The following is an 11,335-nucleotide window of genomic DNA, read 5'->3' as shown; positions in this document are numbered from 1 at the left end:
ACGTTCTTGGCGATGGATGTAGTAGTTCTGCACGCGTGAGCTCCGTACAGTAGGACTGTCTTGACATTCATATTGAAGATTCTCACTTTGAAATTAGTTGGGAGTTGTTTTTAGTTCCATGTGTTCTTCAATTGTATAAATACTGTCCTTGCTTTACCAATCCTCACCTTTTCATCTGCATCCGATCCTCCTTGTTTATCAATGATGCATCTCAGGTACGTGAATGGTTTCACATCTTCCAGAGTTTCGCCATCAAGTGTGACTGAGTTGGCGTTCTCCGTGTTGTGTTCGAGGATCTTGCTTTTACCTTTGTGTATGCTGAGACATTTTGATGCAGAGGCTGCTGCTACATTTGTTGTCCTCATCTGTATTTGCTCGTATGTATGAGATAGGAGGGCTAGGTCATCTGTGAAGTCCAAGTCGTCTAATTGATTCTGAGCTGTCCGTTGTATTCCGTGCTTCCCCTCAGATGTCGAAGTCTTCATAATCTAATCAATCACCAGGAGAAAGAGGAAGGGGGAGAGAAGACAGCCTTGTCTGACTCCGGTCCTTACTGGAAATGCATCTGTCAGCTGTCTTCCGTGCACGACTTTGCAATGTAGTTCATCGTATGAGTTCTAGATAATGTTGACAATCTGCTCAGGAACTCCATAGTGTCGAAGAATTTTCCATAATGTTCTCGTGTCCACACTGTCAAACGCCTTTTCATAGTCAATGAAGTTGATGTATAGTGACGAATTCTACTCAATTGATTGTCGCAATTTAGCCTGTGCACGACTGTTCCTTGCGGAATCCAGCCTGTTGATCTCGAAGTAGGACGTCTACTGCGTCTTTCATTCGGTTCAGGAACACTGTTGAAAATTTTTCCTGGTACTGACAACAAACTGATGCCTCTGTAGTTCTCATATTTGCTCAGATCTTTCTTTGATATTTTGATGAGATATCCTTCTTTCCAGTCCGTCGGCACTTGTTCTTCCTCCCAAATCTTCTTGAATAGAAGGTGAAGCATGTTTGCAGTTACTTCAATGTCTGACTTCAGTGCTTCAGCTGGTATATTGTCAGCTCCTGCCGCCTTCCCACATTTGATTTGTCTGATGGCCATCTTGACTTCTTCGACCGTTGGTGGAGTGACATCTATAGGAAGGTCAGTGTGTGTTGCTTCGATGTCCGGTGGATTCAATGGGGCACCAATTTGTTGAGTGCACATAGATTTGCAAATCTCTTTCCATTTTCATTTCTCACTCCTAGTCCATGTCGTCCAATTATATATATATGGTTTGAATTATTTTTTCTGATCAGCGTTTTTTTAGCGAGTTAGTTTTCCTACGGGATGGTATCGTTAACCCCATGCCCAACCCTCCTCCTTTACCTTGGCTTGGAACCGGCAGTAACTCTAGAAGAGCTACAGGCGGAGTTTCTAATTACCGCCGTCACACAAATGCGGTTGACGCCGGTTTAATATACAGAGTAAGATGGAAAACTTATATTCATGACATTTTCATACGTCCATCGAAATCGGAGTCAGATCAAAGGACCACTAAAAGTTTTGATGTCATTATATAGATAGAAGATCATTATACAACAAATATAATGAATGTAAATCTGATGTGTGGGCGAGAAGATAATGATTGGTTGTTTGCTTAGTCAGACTAGTAGATTGTTTGACAGGTACTAGATGAGTTACATATTCTCTTACGCATATTGTTACTGTGACTGTTGTCGATTTTCGGTGTAGAAATATACGTACGTTCTAGTGAGGCTAGTGACGTGTTCTCGATCTGAGTTGTTATGATGTCCTGTAGAACAGACACTGGGAGGGTATCTAGTGTAGATATTCTTCTAAGTCAAATTAACTTCCTATACGTGTAAACTATGAAAACCGAAATTCCTGACAAAATCATTAGTTAAGCATAACTAATTAATGCATTTGTTTATTTCATTCATAATTTCAACCAAAACTACCTCCCAATTGTTTGTTAACTTTCGATATTTTCTTGATAGAGTCTCATGTGAAATATCTTTATATATTAAAGTTCTTATTCATGTAATCTGTCTTTTATCAATGAGATCTTAACTGAATACTCGAATATAAATGAACTAATTTAATTAGCATACCGAGGTATATATTTCTCAGTGGGAAACATTCAAGTTTATTTATGTAGTAGCAAATTATATTTTAGAAATTTAGTACTAGTGAAATCTTAGACGCGTGTTTGCCTGTGTCTGGAACTTGTTGGTTGAAAATATCAACATTTCAGTCGTAAACATCAGCAGTTAATTGGGACCAGTACACTTCCTGGATTTCACTACTAGCCACTATCCAAATGTAAACAATAGTCATGACCATGGAGCTCAGATGCCGACAGAAACCAACCATGGAAAAACGTGAACATTTAGAATTAGTGATAGATACAGTGGTAAGTATGTATGATTCATAATTTACGATAGTCTTAGTGGCATTGTAATGAACGAAAACATTAGCGGGGAGGGCGGACTATATCTAAATACGAAATAACAGAATCTCTTGGTAAGATATGAGAACCATACACTGAATATTTCATTTTCAAATTTCCATCATTTGTTCTTCACACTCTGTATGATTCTTCCACTCCACAATTCCTTTCTATTTTACCTTTTATTTTCTTCAACTCAATCTTCTTTGCCTTCTGCTGCCAGGTTTTCCACTTCTTATTGGTGTTACATAGTACTTATGTTTGTCGATATAAGTAGCATATACCACAGTATTTTTAATCTTTCACTTATCGTTACAGTTAACAACTCCAAATAAAGGAATTTACTAAATTTTGTTCAGAATTATATTTACGTATATAGTGAATGATAAGTGAACTTGATAGCTAAGTTTAAATTTTATTTTCTAATAAATGACCTGATGGAATTATATCTTAAAATCATATACTTTATAAATGACTATTAATTCCATATTTTTTTAATTATTTGAATTGGAATTATCTTATCATTTACTTATTTAAATATATAAAAATTGGTACAAAGGAGCACCAGACATATGCGCCACATAAATCACTTGATTTGTGTGAGGTCTAGAATACTGTACAGGTGCCCGAGCCGAAGCAGGTGGTTTTCTTATGAGGCCACACCCCGAACCTTTGACCTAAGGATCTAATCCACAAGGCAGTGGAGCAACGTAAGGAGATACAGTCCCATGGTAGCCGGTGACTAATAATTGGTTCATACGCCATTTGTTCCCTTAGGATCCTGGAGTTCATGTGCATCATCGGTTTGGAGTCAGGGTTTTTCAACTCCCCTAGGTGGACCCTCCGTGTCCACCAACCTGGTCAAAGCGCCGGACATTCGCTTTTCGTCCTCTCAATTTCGTAAGCAGCAGAAATGCCACGCCACGAGAAGGCAGTAAGTAGGACTCCCCTGGCAGTGGTTTTATGCACGTGGCCATGTGAGAGCATTTCGAGAGGAAGATCTGACTCTCCCCACTCTGGGCCATACCAGGGCATTTGGGGGCACTATCTTATCAGACGAAAATATTCCTTCTTTTAAGTTTTGTTTATTTGCTGTTTTTAAACCAATAATTTGATTTTCGAGAGTAACTTGAATCAAACAAACTACATATCAATTCAGGAAGTTAACTAATACATAATATTCCTCCTATATAATACATACATTAATTATTAAGTTATTGATTTTATTTACCTATAAATGGTATTTATTGAATGAGTGCGTCCTGTTTTTGTCCGTCCTGCAAAATAAAACTTGATCCGACATTAATATAGGCGACAATTATAAAAGGTGAATGAATATTTATTGACTACGTGCTTAGTAGACTAACGTATCTATGTTCGTTCAAAAAGAAACTAAACAGATTTATCACCTGTCTAAATCACCGAAATATATTAATGTTTGAACTGGTTTCTAAAATAATCAATACGATTTACAGCTCAAAGGATTTTGTCGATATTGTGTTCTTTGAGGTAGATGGTTTTATTGTAAATCATCGAAGAATGAAAATCTGAACTTGCTTTTAACTCGGGATTCAGAGGAAGAGAGAAAATGAATCAAACGACTTCACTGTGACCACATCACTCAATGTCTCCAACAATTGATTACGAGTATGTTATGGATTTCAACCACGAAGTTTCACTTACATTACTCACAGAACCATTTACTGACTTCATGGATTTATGCCATGTCAAGATCTGTTCATCTCTAGTCTTAATGGTAGTTGGGGAAGAGTAACACATAACCACTATAATCTATGGACGATATCTCTAATAATAGACTTATATAACATTGTGAGCCTACCTCAGTATTACTTACTTAGTGGTTTAACTATTTGTGAGAAATATATCGAAGATACTTATAATCAAATACTTACAGCCTAATGGCGTCTTCTTATTTCATAGGCCATTTTTTGAAGCCGCACAGTAATAAAGAGCATCCCACTAGGTAGTGGGCACAATTAGCCCTTAGTTGATGAACAGACATTTAGCCTAAACCGTTTGTTAACAAAAGCTAGAAGAGCTTTTTTATTCTTGTAGAGATGTTGGCAGAAGCCTACTCACTGGGACTAATAACGCACCCGAGATAAGTAAAGATGACCAACGTACCAAACCATTAAACTCCCCATGGTCAATGATTTTAAACTCCGTCCATATTACAGGATAATTTGAACAAACAGCATTCTTGAGACGGGGTAAACAAATGAAAAAGTGGAACTTCAGAAGCTAAAGTGACAATACTAGTTAATGTGAAATTTCTAATCCATACTCTCAACAGTAAAATAAGTTTGAATTTCATGCAAGAATATACCAGAATTTTTTAAAGGTTGTTTATTTGTACTGGATACATGAATATGAGAAATATTTATAAGGTAAACATGAAAAAACACATAGTTACAATATTATTAGCACATACCTACATTCTTATGAACTATTTCTCAGTAAAAGTGATACTGAAGTGAAGGGTTGATTCGCATATTGTTTGTACAATACAAATAACCTGATATGTACGCTTGAACTTACATAATAAGATTATCTATACAAATGTGCAGATAAATACTACATTTTATAACTAAACCATTGATTGGCAAGATACCTGAATATGTAGTGCCGTGTTTCGTTAATCGTTCACCTCGATAACCGTTATAATACAAATCTTAATGGTGCGTAATATCAGACGGCAAAGAGAAGCGGCAACTACAGTTTTATTGGTAAATGACGCAGACCAGAAAGTTACAAGCACATGAATAAATATCAGCGAGTTTAGTAAAAATGACACGCATTGGAGATGGCGGGTAAACCAACTCACTTTTACCAAGCGTTGATCAATATTTATAGTCAGACAAGAATAAGTTACAGACATGTGGTAAATAGGATAAGAAGGGTACACACACCTACGCTCATATGAAAATGGTCGGGGTTAATAAATGAATAATTGACAAGGTGAAAACATGACTCATGATGGATAGGTGAATTGACTTGTCCAGAAGTTAGAATAAGGCATATGGGCTTAACATAACAACCGATACTACAAATGGCTGAATGTATTATTTCCTCATGAGTTCGGTCGCTAATCTAAAGTTGTCTTTTGTGTCCAAAAAATTCCATCAAGACGGCATAAACAATATGGTGACAAGTAAATTTATTTACTCTTATGACCACAATTGAATACCAGATCTCTTTATTGTGTGGTGTTGTACATTTGATCACATTGATATTTGATATCTATTGTTTATTCCTATCACTGGTAAAGATATTTCACTTGTAAATCAGTTGGTACTTCCGTTACTTTTTCCGCGTGAAAACAAATGCTTACTTATCTTATTATGCTTTATTGACCCTGGCATCTGATTGAAGAATATAATATTGTTGTTTACCCTTTAGACCGCTTTTTACTAAATGGGACTATTGGCTTGAATTACCTCCTAAAAACACTATTACATTTAAACTTTTCTTCACGCTTTCGGCACGAATACGCAGATGGATGTTCACTAATTGTATGAACTCTATTTTAGGGGTTTAATTTTAAGCAACATTTATTACATGACATTATTACTAATTTTGTTAATTTACTTTTTCCCTTGTAGCGGTAAATAAATCCCCAAAATCAATAGCTTTCTGAGTGTTCGACATTGGATGCTGACCACGTTATTTAAGTGGACTTGTTTAACTGAAGGCTTTCGGTCATGCATCCGTACCAGATCACGTTTCGACTCAGCGTGGGACACTGCTCCTACGTTCACTAGCCAGCTTAGATTAAACGCTTCTCGATATATTGATAATGTATCAAATATATCTTTCCTACCTCTTCTCGTCTGACTTCTGATTTCGATTGGTTGGGGAAATGTGATGTTTAAATAAATCAATGACTTCTTCGTATTGATGACTGTTGTAATTTTGAATTCCAAATACAATACATTCGTTCGGGCTCATCTAATACTTCTTGATTACATTGCGTTATTCCTGGGATTACTAGTTTATACTACAATTCAAATACTTCTAATTATCATATTGGCGTCGCGATTGAGCCTGTAATGGAACGGCTGGATATAAATTCAGGTTTTAATGCTTTTGAGGAGTACATGGAAAGGTTCGAAATCTGGGCTATGACCAAGGAAGATGATGAGGATTTTAATATTGTGGCCCATTTCCTTACATTCATCGGGAAAGAAGCATACAGCCTTATAAAGATTTTGGCACTTCCAGACAAACCGATTTCACTCCCCTATGCAACTCTCAAGCAACTACTGTTGGATCATATAAAGTATACAAATTCCGGATGCGGTAAGAGAGAAAAATCCGATAAAATGACTCTCCAGAACTTCAGGAATTCCACTTTAATAAGTCGTCGCAGTTCGATGCGTAATGAAAGTTATTCAGATAATACTTCATTGAGTTGTGAAACAGTCCATGATGATGAGCACGAGTTTAGTAAATGCATGTTCTGCGGCAAGTTTCACCCATGTAATTCATGTATATTTCGTAATTCTAAATGCTTTAAATGTGGTATAACTGGACACATTCAGTCAGTTTGTAATACCATGGTTCATTTCGCTGAAAGTAATGCTAAGATGGATGCTTCTAATGATCAGTTATCTTTATTCAGAAGTGGTATAACGTCACATAGCAGTCCAGAGTTAAATGAAACTCAGAATCATTGTGAGACAAAATTTTTTAGTCGACAAACTTATCGGATTTCTCATGCTACTGTACCAGATATGGTTTGTCGTAATAATTCACATACTTCTGATGGAATTTCTTACAACTCTGAGAATAGAATGTTAAATGAGTCAAATCACGATCAAAAACCAAATTCAGTCATGGTAGATGTTGAATTCCCTGATGATCCATTACCTAATGAAACTCTTAATCAATCTGAGGAAAATATTTCAGAAGAATCGAATTCTGATATCATATCAAGTGTCAGTGGTCCTCACAATCAATTTATCTCTAATGATATTCCTAATGAATGTGACAAATATGTTCCTAATGAGTCGAACTCTAGTCACATTTCCGATGTTCTCGTATCAGATGTTGCATATTCTCACGAACAATGTGTTTCGAGTAGAATCCCTAGTCAGTGGTACGATGAATCAGATGGGAAAGCAAAATTTCCCGAAGCAACCAGAGAACCAGTTTGCCCAGATGTGAAGTTTGCACAGACAGAGAATCCAAATCAATTTCAAGATTATCCTAATGAATATGAGGCAGATGAATGTTTTCTATTCGATTGTTTCGCAGGTAAATCAAGCCTAGTTAAACCACATGTGTTAATTACATATATCAATGCATATCCATCTGTATATTCTAATATGAATAACAAAAAGTATATGTATCATGATTTTTATTCAAGTCAAAGTCACATGATGGAATACCTCAAATCATATATCAGTGTTTATTCCCAAATACTCACATGCAGTAGTCGATGCGTAAGATTTGAGAAGATAATGCAAATTGGGAACGTCATATTGGCTAAAACATTGCGAAGTAAGGACCCAACATTATTTCGTGGGGGAGGATATTGTTGGAAAGTCCATGATGCAAATTCTAAATATCAATGGTTTCACTACAAAGCCGGCATGCTGATTGTATACAATTCCAGAACCCAGGTGAGTCTGTTCCAATTTCGGTTGTTAATTCTAATACTAATGAGTGCATTCTAGATAATACAGAGTCTACATCCAATACACCGTCGGACAGATGTAAGATGAACTTAAGAAGAAGACGAGCAATCGATTACAGACACTTACACTCCAATTCGAGCTGTGGCGGATGTGATGTTTAAATAAATCAATGACTTCTTCGTATTGATGACTGTTGTAATTTTGAATTCCAAATACAATACATTCGTTCGGGCTCATCTAATACTTCTTGATTACATTGCGTTATTCCGGGGATTACTAGTTTATACTACAATTCAAATACTTCTAATTATCATAGGAAAGCTTCGAATATAGAAGGTGCTACTGATAGCAGGTTGTAAAATCAGAATACTAGTCGTATCTTCACCCTGAAGAAACAAATTCAACCAAGTTGCGAAACGTCAGAAATTAAAAGTCTATCTATTGTGATAGCACAAATGTATTATTTTATCAGTAAAATTCTAACTAATGCTCAATATATTTGAAACAATCAATTCGAATCTTAATATTGATATTTACATTTATTGTCCATATTTTTTTCAGTTTTTTGTTTATTCATGAAGTTATCAGCTAATTAATGCTGAAGTAGTACTAAAGATCTAAATATCAGGATTGGATGTGAAATGACTGTCAGGAATCCAACCTTTCTAACTGTTTTATGGTTTTGAATAGGATTTTTAAGTAACTGCTTGTTGTCTCACAAATAATTCACAGTCATGTTATATTGATCGTATACTTGAAATGTAAATTTACTTAGACTGGCTTATGGCTGTCAGTGGAATACAGAATGCTAATTTAGTTCTATTTGAGACTTGTCAAACAAAACGCTAATTCATTGAAAGTTATGATTAAATGGAAGTATCAAGATAGTTGTCTTAGGATACACATACTGATCAAATTCATTCCTGCATAAAAAAATAACGGGAGATTACAAACTCTTACTCACATATATGTATTCAATATGAAATGGCTTGGATCATTCCATATTTGATATTTTTCCAGTGCATATAAAAATATTCAATTAAGAATAATCTAATCAATAGCTTACGCTTTTAATATCACTTCTGCTGGGATTTTAATCTGTTTTGTAATCGTTAATAGATTTCACTACTTCACAATATTATAAACCCAATAAGCGGCAATGTCGCCACTTTGTTGACGAAGTATGCCTTACTATATAGATAATTCAAAGTACTAGAGAAGAGATGTCTGGATTGATTCGAATCAGTTGAGGCTGTCATAGTGTGGTCTTTCATATTTGGATATAATTCCCTTCACAGTGCCACTGGGGTACAATACTATATGCATCATGTTTATGGATTTCTTCCGTTATGAAACAAAAGTTTTGTTAGGATTCAGCAAACCGTGAGGTGGTATAAGTTCGTGGAACCATTGACCTTTAGATTGAGCCGTATAGGTAGGCGTAGATTATCTTGTTCAGGTTCGCTCGAATACTTTAACTGGTGGTTAGATACGTTGAATGACATAGCTTAGGACCGTTTGTAAGTGACCCGGATGCATCGACTCTTTGTCTTCCACTTGATACTGAGACCTGAAACTCTCTTTTACAGTATTTCCTTTTTATACCTGATCTTTACTGCTAATGATACCACTGCCACTACTTTGGGATTTGTCGTGATAATCTAATTTTAGTAGTGTTGTGACAACTTAAATCGATGCACATGTGTCACTTCCTACGCTGCATATTACTGACTGTTAGAAGGTCTCATCGCTTTTCTTGCTTGCTTACGACTATTGTCTCTGAAGTGTTGTCGCGTACCAGTTGTTCGGTCAATCTATTCATGTTAAATTTACTCTCGTACTAAAGAAGTTCCATTGATATTTCAAGTCCCAAAAATTCATAAGTAATAAGCAGTGTTTGATCCCTACAAAAGTGGTGTGAATGAATGGTCCTGTTGAATTTTCATTGGTGATCCATGCACACCTAAACTACATAGATATTCGATCTCTTGTAAGGTCTGTGAAATAACACAAAAGACAGACAAATTACTTCGTCGTATACAACTGGTAAAAAGTCGAATTGTTTACTCGAATTCACCAAGATCAGGAATGGTCAGTACCTATAAATTTATGGGACTATCACGCTCACATGACTGGGCACACTAATCTCCTTTTTGGCCTGTTGAATATAATTTTGGTCCTTCCCATGAACTCTGAAGTCTTTAGCTGGTATCCCTTTCGATAGAAACTATCCCCAGGCTAATCAGTTACACTGAACCGGTAAAATATTCACTGGTCATTAAACGAGGTGAATATGATTTCTTGCATTCAGATCTCCTTTAAAACAAAACCCGGCTTACTGACCGGATTTTTGGTAGATTTCCTTATTCAGGATTTAAATGAATCCCTTATCTGTACTACAGAGATGACTAGCATGTTTCTTTTTGCGATAAGTTTACACGGAACTGGGCTTCTGTTTACAGTGACTGAATGTTTGTACTGTGATCTTAGTTTTGCATTTCAGCTTCAAAGAATTGAATGACCATCCGATAACAAGTTATTAGATTAATACAAGTGGACACTATCTAGGCACTGTAACGAACCATTCCTGTTCTGTAAACCCATGAACTATTTAAACGAACTGCTATTTCCGATTTGTATGCTTAGACAAGACAGATAACTTTTAATGACTGCTGACCACCAATGCCACGTGTATGAGCCGTTTGATGGTGGACTTCACATTAATTTTTTGCTGACAGATAACTCGAATAAAAAACAAGTTCTATGCTGTATATTATACCACATGGTATTTTATTTCTTTTAATATACATATTTGGTATGTATTTTCTGGTGTCAAGTTAAGAATGTCGGTGTAACACAACGAAGTTGTCAGTCTACGTCAATCAAGATATATCAGGAAGAATATAAGTTGAATAACTCAACGAATTGCAATGGTAATTATTAATCCCTTTGTATATTATTTATCGCCTGATACATATTACACAATAGAATACCTTCAAATGTGCTCACAAATTTCTCTGAATTGACTACTGGACCGCAGTATGAATTCACGAATCCTTTCTTGATGCCGGCTAGGTACGGAGAGATAGCACATCACTATAAACTGTTAACCGAGTAAAACACGAATGTCACAATCTGACAATCGTTCACAAAATCTATATTGGACCAGGCTTATTTCTAGACGCTGTCGGAGCGCAGGAGTGTTTCGATTGCAACCGTGTT

The sequence above is a fragment of the Schistosoma mansoni genome, assembly GCF_000237925.1.
Source record: "Schistosoma mansoni, WGS project CABG00000000 data, supercontig 0241, strain Puerto Rico, whole genome shotgun sequence".
Classification (NCBI taxonomy): Eukaryota; Metazoa; Platyhelminthes; class Trematoda; order Strigeidida; family Schistosomatidae; genus Schistosoma; species Schistosoma mansoni.
This window is presented reverse-complemented; position numbering follows the sequence as displayed.